The sequence below is a fragment of the Coregonus clupeaformis genome, chromosome 25 (genome assembly GCF_020615455.1).
Source record: "Coregonus clupeaformis isolate EN_2021a chromosome 25, ASM2061545v1, whole genome shotgun sequence".
NCBI classification, from domain to species: Eukaryota; Metazoa; Chordata; class Actinopteri; order Salmoniformes; family Salmonidae; genus Coregonus; species Coregonus clupeaformis.
Genome location: NC_059216.1, coordinates 37,083,711 through 37,103,556, shown reverse-complemented (window position 1 = coordinate 37,103,556; position 19,846 = coordinate 37,083,711). Strand labels below are relative to the sequence as shown.

General features: G+C 43.7%; 1 long non-coding RNA gene across 1 annotated transcript; it reads left to right on the top strand.

The window, feature by feature from the left end:
* The first annotated feature begins 8,277 nt into the window (after window positions 1–8,277).
* Window positions 8,278–19,365, top strand: LOC121538875. Its single transcript, XR_005995270.1, has 4 exons — window positions 8,278–8,357; window positions 11,040–11,101; window positions 11,317–11,372; window positions 19,068–19,365. It is a non-coding gene; the product is annotated as an uncharacterized LOC121538875 (long non-coding RNA).
* The last annotated feature ends 481 nt before the right edge of the window (window positions 19,366–19,846 follow it).

Below are 19,846 nucleotides of genomic sequence, written 5' to 3'. Positions count from 1 at the left end.
TTTCAGTGAAAAATGTTATATGATGACGCAATTAAATTAAACACTTCCCTCTTTCCTGCAATTTTCCCTATTTTTGGTTACGTTACCCCTGCTTTCGCTGCCTTTTTTTCCAGTAGCAAGTTTTGCACATTAATTCCAGCAACATAGCATACTGCATCCCACTGCTGGTTTGCCTCTGAAGCTAAGTAGGGACGGTCCCTGGATGGGAGACCAGATGTAGCTAGAAGTGGTGAAAAATTAACATGAAACTTCACACGTGTCCAAAAACCACGTGTCTGACTCACATGAAAAAATAAAACAATATATATTTTTTCTTCACGTGACATTTTAAACGTGTCCGAAAACCAGTGGTTGGAACAGAAATTATTTTCCAATAATTTGGTTCTGAAAAGAACCACTATTTGTTTTGTTTTGTTCCACTGTTCCGACCAGCAAAATAAAGTTCTGAACCAGTTCGAATAAAAAAAAAGTAACCGTTTTTATTTAGTTCCTTTCTGTTCCTTTTTTAACCTGTGAAATCAACCTTATTTTTTACATTTAGCTTATTAAATGACTTCACCAATCAGTGCGGATAGAGCAGGCAAGCTAGTTGTTTACATGCATGATGGACAGACATTTTGCGGGTGGGGAGAGAGCGAGTGAGGGTTGAGGAGGAGGCTTGAAGTGCTGGGCATCTTGTTATGACATGCATTATCTGAATTAGGTCCACAGAATTGTACCTAAGAGGAGCGGCTTCTATGTAGGAACTTTGAATGTCCTTTGAACTAGCTAACTAACAAGCTTGCGCTAGCTAGCTAACAAGCTTGTGTGTGCAGAGCAGCAATTAAAAACACATCTTACCTTTTTGTAGTTAATAAATCCAACATGAAACGTGATAACTAGGCCTATAGTATCCTTAATTAGCATTGAAAAAGTTAATCCATTAATCTCTAGCTAATTAAAAAACAATTTTCCTATCTTCTGAATCACGATTGTAACGTTAGAACAGTAGCCTATGCTTCGTAGGGGGGAGGGGCAGGTAGCCTAAACAGGTACACACACTGGTAAAGATTTTCAGCTTGCAGGTAGACACTGGAATACGTTTCCGAGTGACAGTGAGAGCTTTCAATATGCGCTTTGTTGGGTTTTATGTGGGACTAGAAAAAATCCCTAGAACGTAAAATAACGTTATTAACCGGTTCCCATGCTTTTAAAATAACAGTTCTGTTCCGGAACAGTATGGATCACTTTAGTTCCCGGTTCCTTTTCTGTTCCTTGAACAGTTTTGTTATTTTCCAGTTGTCAGTTCTGTTCCCTGAACCAGTTCCAACCCCTGCCAAAAACCACGTGTTTTTTTCACGTGATTATTTCATGTTTTTTTTGTAAGGGCACACACACACCAGCTCAGTACTCTTCCAGTAAGCCCCATTACCGTCAGATCAGTCCCAAATGGAGGCCCGCATGGCTTTCTCAGCCCATTTGTGTCCTCACATTATGACCATATTGTGTGACAACCCAATATGGAAACACTTTTTGCGCTTGTTAAATAGTTTCTGGTTTGCATTTTATTTTTTGTGTGCCTTGTGTGCTTATATGCTCGGCTAAATCTAGTAAAATATAATTACTTTCCCAGAAATAAGAGTTTAGGAGTTTACGGTCCCCCCCCCCCACCCCACCCCCAGCCCACAACACTCATCAATAAGGAGGACACATTTACCAAATCTCATGCCCCCTATGTTACCCCCCCAACAACACCACACCAAGTAGTCTGCCAATAACACCCAAACAAGCCTTAATTCTCCTCATTGGAACCATCAAACTCTGTGTTATGTGTTTCCACTCCTGAAGCACAGAGGCAGCAAGTAAGTAGCTGAGGGCTTTACCTCCATCTCCTTCATCGTACACCTGGCTGTCAGGCCTGAAGAGAAACACTTTGTATCCAGCTGCTTCTATCTCTCTAGGTATTCTGTCAGACCTGAAGTGAACAAGACTGTATGGAAGCCAGAGACAAGACTGTGTACAGATGCATCTCTCTTGGTTTATTGTTATTAATCAGTATCTCTGATACAGTCAGTCCAACATCAGGTCCATGGCCGTTAACCACCGATTGGGTGCTGTGGTGGTGTGCTGTTTCTCAACCTCAGGTACGCGGGCCAGCACTGGTCCCTGGGAATTGCTGACTGGTCCCTTTGATAGTTATCTGACACTGATTTTGTCAGTTATTAAGTGCTAGTTTTAATGTAAGTGGACCTCAGAGGAGAAAGGACCATAGCTTGGCCGGCCCCCCTAAAGTTTGATAAACATTACTGTAGTGAACTGAGCTCACTCACACTGAGCTCCTATGGCATGTCACTTTGATGACTCTCCCATGCTGTGGAACGCAATTGCGTGTGTTGGAACCGGCGAACGCCGTCCATATCTCTTTCTGACACTCTGGCGTTACCTTTGACTGCCCCCGGACCCTACATGTGGTCCAATAAAATCAAACTGAAAAGGAAAATGAAATGTGTTTCAGATGAACACCATCCCTGCAGGGAGAAAGCTAATATGTTTAATATGGTGACCTCAATAACGCACCTTTTTTAATCAACTCTGTACTGTAGGATCTTGGGCTAGGTTCTTGCACATGCTTGGGTTGCGTCCCAAATGGCACCCTATTCCCTATATAGTGTACCACTTTTGACCAGAGCCCTAGGTCAAAAGTAGTGCACTATGTAGGGAATAGGGTGCCATTTGGGACGTGCAGCCTAGGTTCCTGCCTGCACCATGACTGCCTGCACCATGACTCTTCTTAATGTTTCTCAATCGATAGAGACAAGTCACTGCAGAATATACGACAGCAGCAACGCCTTTCCTGAACCACAAACACTCGCACACTACTCAATATCATACTGGCAATAATTGGTAGCACTTTAATTAAACTGTCAGTCAACTGTAAGTAATATTTGCATAACCAATGTCATAAGGTATGTGTGTGTGCGTGCGTGTGTGTGAAATGAGTTAGTGTGTATAGTCAAAACTGTGGACAGATATAGAGAGGGCTGTGGAAAGCTGATGTTGAAGACAAGGAAAATAGATAGCTTTAGTGTGAGAAACCATGAGTGGTTTGATGTGTAGGTGTGTTATTTTGGAACCGAGAATACTGTATATAACACAGGAGATTCCACTGTGGGCAGAACGTCTATTCTACACATGACTCACCCTACCACATACCACTTAATGATGTCTGTCCTTTGCTTAGTTGTCTTTTTTTATTTGATTTATTTGACAATTCAAACATCAGAAAATGTTACCCCAGGCAACAGATACATATACTGAAATTGTTGAGGATACATAAACAAAAACGTCAAGAGACTTATTTCCATTGTGGTCCTCTGCAACAGTATTCTGCAACACGCTCTGTCATACCCATACCATGTGAAAGACCAATGTTTATGCCATGTGAAATACTCATGTCGTATGGGCCGTGGCAACACATGCTGAGATGGTCAGAGTAAGGGTCAAACAACTTGGCTCTGCAGAAGAGAGAAGAGTCTAGATCTAACAAGAGGCCTTGAGATGGATAAAGAGAGAGAGAGAGAGAGAGAGAGAGAGAGAGAGAGAGAGAGAGAGAGAGAGAGAGAGAGAGAGAGAGAGAGAGAGAGAGAGAGAGGACACAAACATACACTAATGATGGATGAAAATTTTCCGCTTTGTTTATGAAATCTGACACAAGTCATCTGCTGCTAGCAGGAGCAGGAGGGCTGATATGTTATTAGACTGGGCTGTAAATGTTTATTTAGCTATTTGTGTGTGTGTGAGAGAGAGAGAGAGAGAGAGAGAGAGAGAGAGAGAGAGAGAGAGAGAGAGAGAGAGAGCGAGAGAGAGAGAGAGAGAGAGAGAGAGCACAGAAACACGGACACCAATGTTCACTAGCTACTTTATTAGAGAGAGAAAAATAGAGCTGGCAGAGACACAGTAGGACAGACTGACAGCAAGCGTTTTTATTCTAAGTTCTAGTTATCATTCTAGCTAATGAGATAGAGATAGCAAGGTTTTCTTGCGCTCAAGAAATACAGTTGTAAGATGCTGTCAGAACTCAGTAGCGTAAAAACAAATTGAGATGGACGCCATGCTGGCTTGTAGGCACCTTGCCTGTTTTCCAGTGACTCAGACAGTTGAACTAAGGACAGAGTAGAGCTGGAGAGTTTGGTGTGTGTAAAGAGGTTGAGAACAGTCAAACCACTACCACTGCTTTTAAAGACCCGCTCTCCTCAAGACAGCCCACATCTTTGTATGCCATTTATCTAAAGCAACTCACAGGAGGCGTACAGTGAGTGCATACATTTTTAGTATGTGTATGAAATCCCTGTGGGAATGGAACCTTCAACCTTGGCATTGTTAGTAGCGCCATGGTTTTACCCACTGAGCCACATCGAACACTACTGCCACTTCATCCATTTCCTCTCACCACTGGTTCTTTCATGGTGGGACTACAGGGGAAGGAAGACCAACCACCATGTCCCACCCCGGTAAATATCAACAGTTTTCTGTTGAGGGAAATGGGTAGAGTCTTTAGTGGTTTTTCTCTGAGACCAATGTTGAACAAACAAACAAGAACATGAGGACAAAACAGAAACATCTCTATCGAACTCCATTCACCATGTTGGAGTGATTATGGAGTCATGGGTTATGTCCTAAATGGCACCCTATTCTCCATGTAGTGCACTACTTTGGATCAGGACCCATAGGAAATAGGGTGCCATTTGAGATGTAACCATGAAGTTGTGTAATGTGCCGTAAACATCATAGCCGAAGGATTAGTTATGATGGAGATGGAGTGTGTTTGCTCGTGTGTGGGCTGGGTTGGGTTAGGTTTTGTCTTTGTTTTTCAGTTGTCTTTCATGCATTACGGAGGAAGAGGCATTAAATAGTTTGGAGGCTGAGTGAGTGGGTGCTCCACTGCCTGGACTGTCTGATCTTAGATGCATCATTTGAGAAATGGAACCACTCTATCCTCTCTCCCTCCCTCACATTGAAAGCATTTCTCATTTCCATTTTATTCTATGCAATGTTCATTCTCCTTCTCTCTCTCTCTCTCTCTCTCTCTCTCTCTCTCTCTCTCTCTCTCTCTCTCTCTCTCTCTCTCTCTCTCTCTCTCTCTCTCTCTCTCTCTCTCTCTCTCTCTCTCTCTCTCTCTCTCTCTCTCTCTCTCTCTCTCTCTCTCTCTCTCTCTCTCTCTCTCTCTCTCTCTCTCTCCCTATCCCTCTCTCTGAGCAAGCACATACAAGTAACATCTCGGACCAGTTTGCACAGAAACATTGACTGTATCGCTCACACAACAATCATACGCTCCCATGTACGTATCTTAGTCCTTACCGCACACGATACACACACAGTAACATCTCATCTAGTGAACCACTCTGTCTCTCACACACACACGTTAAGCACTGCACTCCCTAATGCTCCACATATATCTTTAATTCTCCCGTTCACTCTTACACACACAAGATGAGGGGGAAGGGTAGAAAAAGCCTACATAATGTGAAAAAGAAAGAGAGGGAGAGATGGCGAGAGAGACAGAAAATAGAGAGGGAGAGCAAACAGAGAGAGGGGGAGAGAGTCAGAGACAGCGCCAGTAGGGAAAAAGTTGCGGAGTCATGCTGCAGGAATGCTGGAGGGGTGGGGGGGGTTGCTGGCGTGACTGCCCCATTTTTCACAGCCATAATCAGAGCCAGCTGTCAAGATGAGAGCCCAGCGGACGGGGGCGGAACGGGGGAGGGAGGGGGTAGATGGAGGAGGAGGGAGAGGGAGGGGATGGGAGGGTGAGGGAGAAGGGGAGGGAGGGAGACAGAAGGGGAGGAGGAGGGAGAGAGGGAAAAGTTGGGCGGTGTGGGGGAGATGTATTTGGTAGAGGCTGACTTATCATAATTTAAATGGACTTTTCTTATGTATGGTTAATAAAGGAGGATGGAAAGAGGGACGGGTGGACCTTCCTTCCTACCCTCTACTAGTGTGTTGGTCCATACTCAGCATTGTAGAAGGAAAGGGTGAACGGCACTAGAGTGAATGTCAATTCTTTCCTGTGTCTACAGACTGTTCAGTTTCACATGTGGCGATGGTGTTATGTCTCAGCAGGTCACTGACTAAAGGGAGTGAATGATCATTGTTCATAAAAACTCAAAAATAAGGAAGCATTGCCGAAATACCATTCTGGTGGTAAACCGTGATGAGTTACTACACATGATGACGATGACGATGTCCCTTGTAAATACTATATTGTTGAGATGAGAAATACAAAAAAGTAAACAAGCAACGTTGACACAAACAGCTGCGATCCAGTTGTGTGTGTGTGTTGTGAAGTGATTAAGAGAGGTTTTATTGTCCATGTTTACCCTGTCCTAATAGGGCTTCATGGCTATGGAAGAGGGAAGGGTGGATCTTCCTTCTTTACTTCCTTCCTCCTCTGTGCTCCCATTTGTTGGCGAATACTCAGCATTGTAGAATGAAAGGGTGAACTGCGCTAGATTGTTGATTCCTTCCTGTGTCTGGTGTTATGATGTCTCAACATGTTGATGAGTCACACTAAAGGGATGTTAATGTTCTTGATCTTTGGACAAAGTGAAGGTGTCACCCATGGACCCCATTAAAATGTTCACTTTACATAAAGAGGATACTGGCACATAAAGAGGATGCTTTTCCATGTAAATATTATATTGATGGACAGAGTAGAATTGTAAACACTAAAAATGTAAACACTCGAATCAGGTAAAGTTGTCACAAAAAGCTCTGTACCAGTTGTTGTTGTGATGTTGTTGTGATGTAAGAGAGGTTTTATCGTCCATGTTTACCCCGTCCTAATAGAGAGCTTCCTGGCTATGATGGGAGCACTGGTGGTTGCTGGGAATAGAACCTCTCCAGGTTCTGAATGGTTGATTCTAAAGAGTGATAGAGTGATAGAGTATGATAAAGCTGTCAGTCAAACTGAGCTAAAAAAAACAATCAGATTCTATCTCAGATGGAATATTTCAACCGGCTATCAAGATAACAGTTAGAACTTTATACAAAGTTATGAAGACATTTATATCATATCATTCAGATCCAACCCTTTGCCAAATGATAGAGAAACTGCAACATCAAGTGATAAAAGTATGTCCTGGGAGAAACCCAGTTACAGTAGGTAACACAGTATACTGTTTCTGTGTCTCTGTCAATCTATTTTAAGTCTGACAGAACTCCCCTTTCTGCCCACTTCCTCTGTACAGGTCGTTATCTGATGCTGGGATTGCTCTAATGTGTGGTCCCCTAGCTGCTTGTCAAAATAATGTCACTCTGTGTGTGTGTGTGTGTGTGTGTGTGAGAGAGAGCGAGAGAGAGAGAGAGAGAGAGAGAGAGAGAGAGAGAGAGAGAGAGAGAGAGAGAGAGAGAGAGAGAGAGAGAGAGAGAGAGAGAGAGAGAGAGAGCCCATTAGCCCATATCACCCTGTGGGTCACCAGGGTCATCCAGTCCAGACTTTGTTCCTTCACACCATGCTCACTGTGTCCTCATGTGGCCTGGCTGTGCTATCAGGGAGAGGGAGCACAGTGACCCTCCATGTTGATTTTGGGAGTTCCATCACTGGAACTGGAACTTGGATATTTGTTTTTAACAGACTATTATGGCTTGTCTCTCTCTCTCTCTCTCTCTCTCTGTCTCTCTTCCGGACCTGCCGTCTCGACCTCGAACTATTGCACCCTCTATAACCACTGTGATTATTAATTGACCCTGCTCGTCATCTATGAACGTTTGAACGTCTCGAAGAACGATCTGGCCTTAATGGCCATGTACTCTTAGAATCTCCACCCGGCACAGCTAGAAGAGGACTGGCCACCCGTCAGAGCCTGGTTCCTCTCTAGGTTTCTTCCTAGGTTCCTGCCTTTCTAGGGAGTTTTTCATAGCCACTGTGCTTCTGCCTCTGCATTGCTTGCTCTTTGGGGTTTTAGGCTGGGTATCTGTAAATCACTTTGTGACAAGTTATGATGTAAAAAGGGCTTCATAACATACATTTGATTGATTTATTGTTACTTGTTAGGTTACTTTATTGTTAAGTGTGTGTGTGTGTGTGTGTGTGTGTGCGTGCGTGTCGCCTTAATGACTGACAACTGTGACTGACTCATCCAGTCTGTGACCCTAGATGACACTCATCTCAGTCTTCTGGAGTTTCTGGGTTCAGTGTAAACACACACCGTTTCACAACACGTCCCCTCTATCCCTATTGGCTCTCTGCCTTTCTGTCCTGTGGTCCCACAGTACTCCCTACTCAGAAACACTCTCTAGCCAGCCGGTGCTTGTGTGATCGCCGGTGAGAACCGAGTCAATGATGACGATGGTGGTATCTAGCCTCAGTAGCCAGTAGCCTGGTAGGTTCACGACTACTTACGTTCCTTGTCCTCTCATTGTGTGACTCCAGGTCAGGCTATTACAGTGCATCTTATCTATATGGAGCTGTCTATGACAAACCGTCTGTATGACTGAGATGATCTATGAATGCTGTATTTTATAGCCTGGCCTTGTATTCCCATGCTGGGGTTTATAAATGACAGAGAGAGGATGTATAAAGCCTAGTCTGGTCCCAGATCTGACTGTGTTGTCTTGCCAACTCCTGTGGTAATTGTTATGAGTGGGCAAAAAGTTATAATAAAGTTGTTCTATTCAATACTTATTCTAAGTACTGAAGGAGCGTCAGGAAGCATCAGACATTGATAAATGATTGACACAATGATGCCTGTAAATGTAATAATCATAGATCATTTACCTAACTGACCTAACTAATTCACAACAACGATGTCTTGTTGCTCTGGTCTGGTGACTTGCTTGGTGAACGCAGCTGTAAAATGTAATGTTGCTTATTTTTATATCTCATGTGTTTTTGTTCTACCTCGTTATTTTTAGTATTACATTATTATATAATAATATTTTGACCAATCCCTTAGCTTTTCGAAGTTAAGACATGTACCATGGGCCTACATTCCACATTTGGTGTTATGAGAATAAGTATTTTTGAAGAATTCTTAGCATATTCTATCTACAGGCATAGTGTGGCCATCTTTGAATGCATCAACATTATTTTCTCAAACTCCTTAGGGAATATTGTGATGAGTCCCAAGACCAAATCTGGAGTGAAATCTGACTTTTAGTCCATGAGAAGATTTTTTATAGTCAAAAAGTGAATTGTTAATGGTTTCCTTATATTTTTGAAGATATAAATGTCAAACTTAACATGGTTCTTTGATGACCCTAAAAAGTTTCAAGTTGATAGGCCATTGGGGAGTGGATTTACAAAGGATTTAAATGAACACGTAATTTCCTGATTTACCAATAACTCAGCAATCTCTTAACCAATCCCTTAGCTTTTCTCAATCTAAGTTAAGAGATGTACCATGGGCCTACATACAGAAAGGTGTTATTTGGACTTATAGTTCATGAGAGTACGTTTTTTTCCAAATTTCCAAGACTGAGGAAAATCGATCCTGACAGACCTTATGGGTCCTTGAAGCAAATTTGTTCAGCATGAGGAATGACACCTACACACAAGGTTTCAAGTCTCTAGGTCAAACAGGGGGTGGATATGAGGGTTTAAGTGAGACTGCTTATAACAACGCCACCTATAGGTGCCATTCTTTTTGACCAAGTTACTCATGGCCTCTAGTTTCTGTGTGCCAAATTAGAAAAAAGTTACCAATCGATGCTTGAGTTATTTGACCATATCAAGGGGAAAAAAGAATCTAAAAATAGCAATATGTTTGCTGTGAACCCCTAACAAGGCTCACTCTCAGTTTCCTGTGGTTGCCTTGAGGCATGTCACAGGAAGTGATGTCACTTCCTGCTCCATCACATCAGTGTGGAAAATAGAAGCCCCCCAAATGTCCTCAGACCCTAACAAGACTCACTCTCAGTTTCCTGTGGTTGCCTCGAGGCAAATAACTCAAGCAAATAACAGGAAGTAATGTCACTTCCTGCTCCATCACATCAGTGTGGAAAGTAAAAGCACCCAAATGTCCTTGGTCCCACTTCTGATATATACTGAACAAAAACATAAACGCAACATGCAACAATTTCAACAATTTTACTGAGTTACAGTTTCTATAAGGAAATCAGTCAATTAAAATAAATAAATAATGCCCTAATCTCCCACTGGGGAGCCAGGCCCAGCCAAACAGAATGAGATTTTTATTACAGCCAGAAATACTCCTCAATTTCATCAGCTGTCCGGGTGGCTGGTCTCAGACGATCCCGCAGCTGAAGAGGCCGGATGTGGAGGTCCTGGTCTGGCGTGGTTATGGTTGTGAAGCCGTTTGGACGTACTGCCAAATTCTCGAAAACGACATTGGAGGCAGTTTATGGTAGAGAAATGAACATTCTTTGGCAGCAGTTCTGGTGGACATTCCTGCAGTCAGCATGCCAATTACACGCTCCCTCAAAACTTGAGACATCTGTGGCATTGTGTTGTGTGACAAAACTGCACATTTTAGAGTGGCCTTTTATTGTCCCCAGCACAAGGTTCACCTGTGTAATGAGAATGCTGTTTAATCAGCTTCTTGATATGCCACACCTGTCAGGTGAATGGATTACCTTGGCAAAGGAGAAAAGCTCACTAACAGGGATGTAAACAAACTTGTGCACAACATTTGAGAGAAATATGTTTTTTGTGCAAATGGAATATTTCTGGTATCTTTTATTTTAGCTCATGAAACACTTTACATGTTGCATTTATATTTCTGTTCAGTATATTACATATAGAACCAAGCTTTAATTAGGTATGGCAGGTTTCCGAGGTGACGTAAAAAAAAAACAGCTAAATATTCCACCCAGAAACCACTGTAGCTAAACATACAGTACTGTCCCACAACATGATACATAGGAGAACCACAAGCTTTATTAGGTAAGGTGAAGTACGATAACCTAAATGTTTCAGTACCCCAACCACTGTAGCTAATCATATCACAGTTTCCCCACTGCCGCTGCAGTCTTCAACTAGATTGTTGGTTATGTGTAGGATGTTGTGTCCTCTGCAGCAGACATTTTACTGTCTCACCCACCAGACTTCCGGTGTCTTAACCAAGACTGCAGATTGCTGCTGCTGTATGTGGAACAAGCAGGGGAGGTGAGATGTTCTCCATTCTTTGATGTCTCTTTATACGTAGCCTACGTACATAATGTACATATGCAGGCACAGCTCAGAGCAAAACAGACGTTTCATTTAACCCATGCATGCCCACACAGGAATTAGTCAGCTGCATACACAAAAGGGCAGCAAAACATCTTCTGTGAGTGTTTCACTTGGTTTATTTACTGTAACAAGGTCCTTTTTTCCTGCAGACTCCACAGAACATACATCTCCATAATAAGCCCAGTGGTGGAAAAAGTACCCAATTGTGAGTAAAAGTATAGATACTGTACCTTAATAGAAAATGACTCAAGTAAAAGTTAAAGTCACCCAGCAAAATAGTACTTGAGTAAAAGTAGTATACTTTCACCCATTTTGAATGTTATATTGTTTTTGTGCATCTCTGAGTGATGTTCTATCGATTCCCTGAGTCATTTCATGCTTTCATGTGTATCTGAGTTATTGACATTCAAGCAGGCAGAAATCCGACCGGTATGACGTAGAACCGTGATAAAGTTGCTCTCACTACACTGGAAGTTAATAGGAATACAAATTTTAGATCACGAAAACGTCTATCATACATGTCAGATTTTAATACTGGCCGATGTCATGACTCGGGAGGATGTCTTCTCTCGAATGAGCCATTGATCATATTTTTGCGATATTCCTACCTCGAGACATTTGTAATTTAATGGAGGGTCTAGCATATTTTTCCTATTTCTCTGCCTCTTTAGTCCAGGGTGCATTGCATGGTGCCTTACCAGAGATATTATAGAAAGGAGATAGGAATCCAATGAATGAGACTGTCGACCAATCGCGTTCACGTTGTCATGCTGCATCACACGGTTGCAAAGTTAGTGTATATGTCGAGAAACGTGCCTATTTTCCTCGAAAGTATGTAATGTTACGATTCCAAAGCTAAACGATACTAAAGATAGCAAGTTAATTATCTCACATCTTAGAAAGGATTTGTAATGTTGTACTTCTTGTTGACAAAATTTGTGCTAATGTTGGGTTTTTGAGATAACGCCCAATAGACTCCCATTCACTCCTTGAAGGAGAGTACTCCTTGTCCCAGCATCGCCCAGAATGCACCGCACGGCTCATTGATGTAGCATGGACAATGTTTCCCATCTCCTCAAAAGTAGATCTACCGTTGAGAATCTTAGACTCCACTATGTGAGGCACATCGATCCACAGGTTGAACATGGTGAGATTGTAGACTCCTAAATTGATAGTGCAGTTTGTTTAGCCGATTTTACATTTACACTTTAGTCATTTAGCAGATGCTCTTATCCAGAGCGACTTATAGTTAGTGAGTGCATACATTTTTCATACTGGCCCCCCGTGGGAAATGAACCCACAACCCTGGCGTTGCAAGCGCCATGCTCTACCAACTGAGCTACAGGAGGCCTTTTACAGCTAACTAGCTACGTTACATGCTGATATTGTCTTTGGTATTATTGTGTGTAGCTACGTTTGCTAGCTAGCTAGCTAGCCAGCCAGACCATAAAGAGAGCATTGCATTGTGGATTTTGTAGTCGACTTGAGCTGCAACAAAGTTCCACAACGATTTTGTTGCTACCAACCTTATTATAACACCAAAATGAAACATTTGTTCACAAAAATATTGTTCTCACATATTAGTGTTATTTAACACTGTAAATTAAAGGAATTAGTAGTTTTGGGTGGATTGTTCCTTTAAATATCAAAAGTAAATGTAATTGCTCAAATATACTTAACCCTCCCGTTGTCCTAGGGTCAAAATGACCCGCCACTGTGTTGAACCAACTTTATTTAATTTTTATATATTTTGGATCATTTGTGAGAAGGAGGCAGTGATACTTTCTTTAAAGTCTCACTGCCTCCTTCTCACAAATGATCCCCAAAATATAAAAATTAAATAAAGTTGGGTCAACACAGTGGCGGGTCATTTTGACCCTAGGACAACGGGAGGGTTAAGTATCAAAAGTTAAAGATAAAGTATGAATCAGTTCACATTCTTTATATTAAGCAAACCAGACGGCAAGATTTTATTGTTTTGTTATTTTTTTACGAATAACCAGGGGCACACTCCAACACTCAGACATCATTTACAAATGAAGCATTTGTGTTAGTGAGTCCACCAGATCAGAGGATGACCAGGGATGTTCTCTTGATAAGTGAGTGAATTGGACCATTCCTGTCCTGCTAAGCATTCAAAATGTAACGAGTACTTTTGGGTGTCAGGGAAAATGTATGGAGTAAAAAGTACATTATTTTCTTTAGGAATGTAGTGGAGTAAAAGTAAAAGTTGTCAAAAAAATATAAATAGTAAAGGAAAGTACAGATACACAAAACACTAACATAAGTAGTACTTTAAAGTATTTTTACTTAAGTACTTTACACCACTGAATAAGCCTAAAAACAACCAGCCCGTACAGCCTTCTGACCTCTGTGATGCCATCAGACTTCATATTTTCAGACCCAAGTGAGTCTTATAACTCAGGGTCATCAGACTCAGAGAAGGAATCTGCCGGTCACAAAGTTGTTCTAGAACATGTTTTTATCTACAGCAGCAGCTCTGTGTATTCTATTTCCCTGGACCCTCTCCTGGTGCAACACCAGTCTGGTCCCAGATCTGTTTGTGCTGTCTTGCCAATTATGGTTTGGCTATTTCACATGACAATGACCGCATCAGAGTTGGCAAGAAAGCACAAACAGATCTGGGACCAGGTTGGTGCAAGACAATGGTGCTACCCATACACAACAGGATAAAACAATGTTCTTACCATGTAAACGTGCTAAATCACAATGAGAGTTGAAGATTTGATTACTATGATGCAGGACCAGGAACCAAATTCCACCTGGGACCACTCAAACCCATGCCCAGCACATTACCATCCCTTATAGCATAGGCTGTGGACTAATCCCCTTCTGTTAGTCTGTGGATGTTACATTACATTACATGAAGGGCCAGCCAGGCTAATTGGTAAGTTTAAATAGTTCTCCACTACTTCCTCTGGGAACCTGTTAGTGACAGAAACAGCTCAAAACAAGCTTCTGGAAAACAACAAGCCAGAATGTTTTATGGTTCTTTAAACCCCCAGACAACATGGTGTATTACTGTGACCTTGTTGTGTTGTTACTGTTCTCAGAGGTGGAAGGACAAAAAGGATGTTGATGCTGTTACTCAAAAGGTGACAAAGGTTCAGTATATAACTGACTACTACTTGTTGTATCATTTGTTTCTTGAACGTTGAATGTCACTTGTTACTGAAACACGAGTGTTTGGCAGCAAACCTAGAGGTAAGCCGAAGGGTCCTTGAATCCGGGATCCTTCGGACGTCCCTACGCCATTGAAGTTGACATTTAAAATGGTTATGGTAAGGGTTATGGTTCAGGTTCAGTTTAGGGTAAGGGTAAGGGTAGGGGTTAGGTTTTAGGGTATGGACATCCAAAGGATATCGGATAGCACTATTCCTAGCCGAAGGGGTTCGAGCAGAGGAGGATGTTGAATGGGGCTGGGGCTCACTAAAATGCAAATGTTAAGAAAATAATGTCCCTAATTATACCAACAAGCCTGGATAATTTCCTGTAGTGATGCTTAAACTATGCTATTTCTGCCTGGCTCTATATATTTTCATAGGGGAGGAGGAGGAGAGGAGGGGGAGGCTTTGTGTGGACATTTAATCCTCTCTGGAATTGTATTTATTTATTTATTAATTCCAATACAGAACCTCCCATTCCTGCTCTCCTCTTCCTCCTTACTCCCATCTCCTCCCTGCTCTCCCCTCTTCTCCATTCTCTGCCCTGCTCATTGCCCTGCTTCCAGCCCTCTTCCCTGCTCCTCTCACAGCTTCTTTCCTTGCTCCCCCCATCCTCTCCTCTGTCCTTCCCCACTATTCCCACTCCCCTTGTCCTCCTTCCCCCTCTCCCCTCCTGCGAGCTTACCCGGCCTGCCAGAACTCTGTTGGCTGATGTTTACTGGACTGGATGGGCTATTTCCCATGGTGCACGGTGCCTGCGGTGATATCTTATTTATACAAGGCCCGATATGGTAGAACAGAGGGGTTTATTTTGGTCTGCTCCCCATAGATGGATCTGATTTCTCCCGATTCAAGTCGTTTCCTACATACGTGCTGCTCTTCAGGTTGGAGAGTGTGCCGGACCGGTTGCCTGGCTACGGTCGGACAAAGTTTGTTGTTAATCGACAAAGTTAAAAGGGCTGAGTGAGTGGCCTCAAAATCGGAAGGTCAGAAACTCTGTCATAGCATCATAGAGTTATATTTATGACAATGGAGTGACTTCTGGCACTTCACAGGAAGTTGTCTAATAAACTAAAAAAAACAGGCATTGTTTGTCTTGAGTTATTACATAAAGCTTCTTATCTTGTGGTGGTGTATAGTTATTGGTCAATAAAATCACTTTATTAAAGTTTATCCGAGGACTACAGTCTGAAATGAATAGATTAGATGATATACATGTAACTGCCAAAATAAAGGAAACACCAACGTAAAGTGTCTTAATAGGGCGTTGGGCCACCATGAGCCAGAACAGCTTTAATGCACCTTGGCATAGATTCTACAAGTGTCTGGAACTCTATTGGAGGGATGCAACACAATTCTTCCATTAGAAATTCCATAATTTGGTGTTTTGTTGATGGTGGTGGAAAACACTGTCTCAGGCGTCGCTCCAGATGTGTTCAATTGTGTTGAGATCTGGTTACTGCGATGGCCATGGCATATAGTTTACATTGTTTTCATGCTCATCAACCGATTCAGTGACCACTCGTGCCCTGTGGATGAGGGAATTGTAATCCTATTGGGTATAGCCATGGTAGCCAAAAATAATTGCCAGCCCAGCAATTTTTATACATGACCCTAAGCATGACCCTAAGTTAATTGCTTAATTAACCCAGGAACCACACGTGTGGAAGCACCTGCTTTCAATATACTTTGTATCCATCATTTACTCAAGTGTTTCCATTATTTTTGGCAGTTACCTGTACACAATGAGATTGTTTACAAAATAGATATTGTTGTTATTGACTGGATGATGTACACAGGGTTATTGGGTTGTTTTCTATTCTGAAATATGCAGTAGTTCAAGAGGGTATGAGAAAGATCCCCAATTAAGTTTTGTCTTAAAATGTGTTATAATGAAGACAAGTAATGATAAGTTATGGGTCTTAAAATAAACATTTTCTCCCGCAGCTTGACTCAACATGTGCTCATATTAAATGATGGAGATAATATTTGTAATGCTTGGCTCTGGCTGTGTCTCTGTAAATGCTTTAGCTATGAAGCACAAACAAACAGCAACACACACAAGGCATATTTGAAGCATTAGACTAGCATCTGCCTTTTATAACCTCTCTTGTCATAATGCATCTCAGACCACCAATGACTGACTGGCATAGTGCATGATGATGCCAGTTAGGATGAGGTGTAGGATATATGATTCCAGGTAGGATTGGGTGTAGGCGTACATAGCTGTTTCTGATTGTTCTGTTGAGCTGAGTGAGCTCTCTCTCAAATTTCTCCATTCTCGCTCGTTCCTCTCTCTCTCTCTCTCTCTCTCTCTCTCTCTCTCTCTCTCTCTCTCTCTCTCGCTCTCTCTCTACTTGTCTTTCTCAGGTTGTGGTGTAGTCATACTCCTATGTACTGATTGTTCTGTGCTCTCTGTCCCTCCCCATCTCTCCCTTCCCATCTCTCCTTCCCATATCTCCTTCCCCATCATCTCCTTCCCATATCTCATTCCCCATCTCTCCTCCCCATCTCTCCTTCCCATCTCTTCATCCCCATCTCTCCTTCCCATATCTCCTTCCCCATCTCTCCTTCCCATCTCTCCTTCCCATCTCTCCTTCCCATCTCTTCATCCCCATATGTCCTTCCCCATCTCTCCTTCCCCATCTCTCCTTCCCCATCTCTCCTTCCCATCTCTCCTTCCCATCTCTTCATCCCCATCTCTCCTTCCCATATCTCCTTCCCCATCTCTCCTTCCCCATCTCTCCTTCCCCATCTCTCCTTCCCCATCTCTCCTTCCCCATCTCTCCTTCCCATCTCTCCTTCCCATCTCTCCTTCCCATCTCTCCTTCCCATCTCTCCTTCCCATCTCTTCATCCCCACATCTCCTTCCCATATCTCCTTCCCATATCTCCTTCCCCATCTCTCCTTCCCATATTTTCTTCCCCATCTCTCCTTCCCATCTCTCCTTCCCATCTCTTCATCCCCATCTTTCCTTCCCATATCTCCTTCCCCATCCCTCCTTCCCATCTCTCCTTCCCATCTTTCCTTCTCATATCTCCTTCCCCATCTCTCCATCCCATCTCTCCTTCCCCATCTCTCCTTCCCATCTCTCCTTCCCATCTCTTCATCCCCATCTCTCCTTCCCATATCTCCTTCCCCATCTCTCCTCCCGATCTCTCCTTCCAATCTCTTCATCCCCATCTCTCATTCCCATCACTCCTTCCCCATCTCTCCTTCCCATATCTCCTTCCCATCTCTTCATCCCCATCTCTCCTTCCCATATCTCCTTCTCCATCTCTCCTCCCGATCTCTCCTTCCCATCTCTTCATCCCCATCTCTCCTTCCCATCTCTCCTTCCCCATCTCTCCTTCCCATATCTCCTTCCCCATCACTCCTTCCCATATCTCCTTCCCCATCTTTCCTTCCCATCTCTCCTTCCCCGTCTCTCCTTCCCCATCTCTCCTTCCCATCTCTCCTTCCCCATCTCTCCTTCCCATATCCCCTGCCCCATCTCTCCTTCCCATCTCTTCTTCCCCATCTCTCCTTCCCATCTCTCCTTCCCATATCTCCTTCCCCATCTCTCCTTCCCATCTCTCCTTCCCCATCTCTCCTTCCCATCTCTCCTTCCCATCTTTCCTTCCCATATCTCCTTTCCCATCTCTTCATCCCCATCTCTCCTTCCCATCTGTCCTTCCCCATCTCTCCTTCCCATCTTTCCTTCCCATATCTCCTTTCCCATCTCTCCTTCCCATCTCTCCTTCCCCATCTCTCCTTCCCATCTCTCCTTCCCCATCTTTCCTTCCCATCTCTCCTTCCCATATCTCCTTCCACATCTCTCCTTCCCATCTCTCCTTCCCATCTCTCCTTCCCCATCTCTCCTTCCCATCTCTCCTTCCCATCTCTCCTTCCCATCTCTCCTTCCCATCTTTCCTTCCCATCTCTCCTTCCCCATCTCTCCTTCCCATATCTCCTTCCCCATCTCTCCTCCCCATCTCTCCTTCCCATCTCTCCTTCCCATCTCTTCATCCCCATATCTCATCCCCATCTTTCCTTCCCATCTCTCCTTCCCATATCTCCTTCCCATATCTCCTTCCCCATCCCTCCTTCCCATCTCTCCTTTCCCATCTCTTCATCCCCATCTCTCCTTCCCATATCTCCTTCCCCATCCCTCCTTCCCCATCTCTTCATCCCCATCTCTCCTTCCCCATCTTTCCTTCCCATCTCTCCTTCCCATATCTCCTTCCCATCTCTCCTTCCCCATCTCTCCTTCCCATATCTCCTTTCCCATCTCTCCTTCCATCTCTCCTTCCCCATCTCTCCTTCCCATATCTCCTTTCCCATCCCTCCTTCCCATCTCTCCTTCCCCATCTTTCCTTCCCATCTCTCCTTCCCCATCTTTCCTTCCCATCTCTCCTTCCCCATCTCTCCTTCCCCATCTCTCCTTCCCATCTTTCCTTCCCCATCTTTCCTTCCCCATCTTTCCTTCCCCATCTCTCCTTCCCCATCTCTCCTTCCCATCTCTCCTTCCCATCTCTTCATCCCCATCTCTCCTTCCCCTTATCTCCTTCCCCATCTCTCCTTCCCATATTTCTTTCCCCATCCCTCCTTCCCATCTCTCCTTCCCATCTCTCCTTCCCATCTCTTCATCCCCATATCTCCTTCCCCATCTCTCCTTCCCATCTCTCCTTTCCATCTCTTCATCCCCATCTCTCCTTCCCATCTCTCCTTCCCAGCTCTCCTTCCCCATCTCTCCTTCCCATATCTCCTTCCCCATCTCTCTCTCCCTAGAGCGCGCAAACAGGGTGAGCGGTATTTGCAGGCCACAGAGAGCATTAGCAGTGAGCTAATGATTGAGGACTGAGCTCAGGAGTACAAGAATTGCTGGTGGATGATGGGAAAGCAGAGCAGAGCGGAGTGCAGCACCCCTGACTGTGTCAACACCCTAGCCCAGATGTGCTGCATCACTCCCAGTCATGTAACATTCTCTCTCCCCCTCTCTCTCTCTCTCTCTCTCTCTCTCTCTCTCTCTCTCTCTCTCTCTCTCTCTCTCTCTTTCTCTCTCTCTCTCTCTCTCTCTTTATCTCTGTCTGTCTGTCTGTCTGTCTGAGGTTGTGTGTGTGTCACACTCAGAGAGCTTAGCCCTAGTCAGAAGGCTGCTGCATTGCAAGACTGTGTGTCCATGTATCCTCTACTACCAAGTTAGGAATAGGGTCTAGAAGACCTAGGTGGCACCTCCCCAGCATCAACATCTGGTGCGGAGCGGAGCGAAGCAGGCCGCTCTCCTCTGATCGCTGCTCTCTGATCCAATGATTTACGAGTCCTGGATGGGATAATTACGACCCGACTGGAACACAGCTTTTCCTAAACATATCATCCAGTCCAATTTGTAACACTCCCGTCTCCACAAGCCTTTTAAAAACAAGACGGATCACAGTTCCTCTTAGGGTTCAGAGTGATAGCAGGGTAACTGTGTGATGAGATAAGGGGAGAGCTGTCTGTCTGTCTCTTGGTC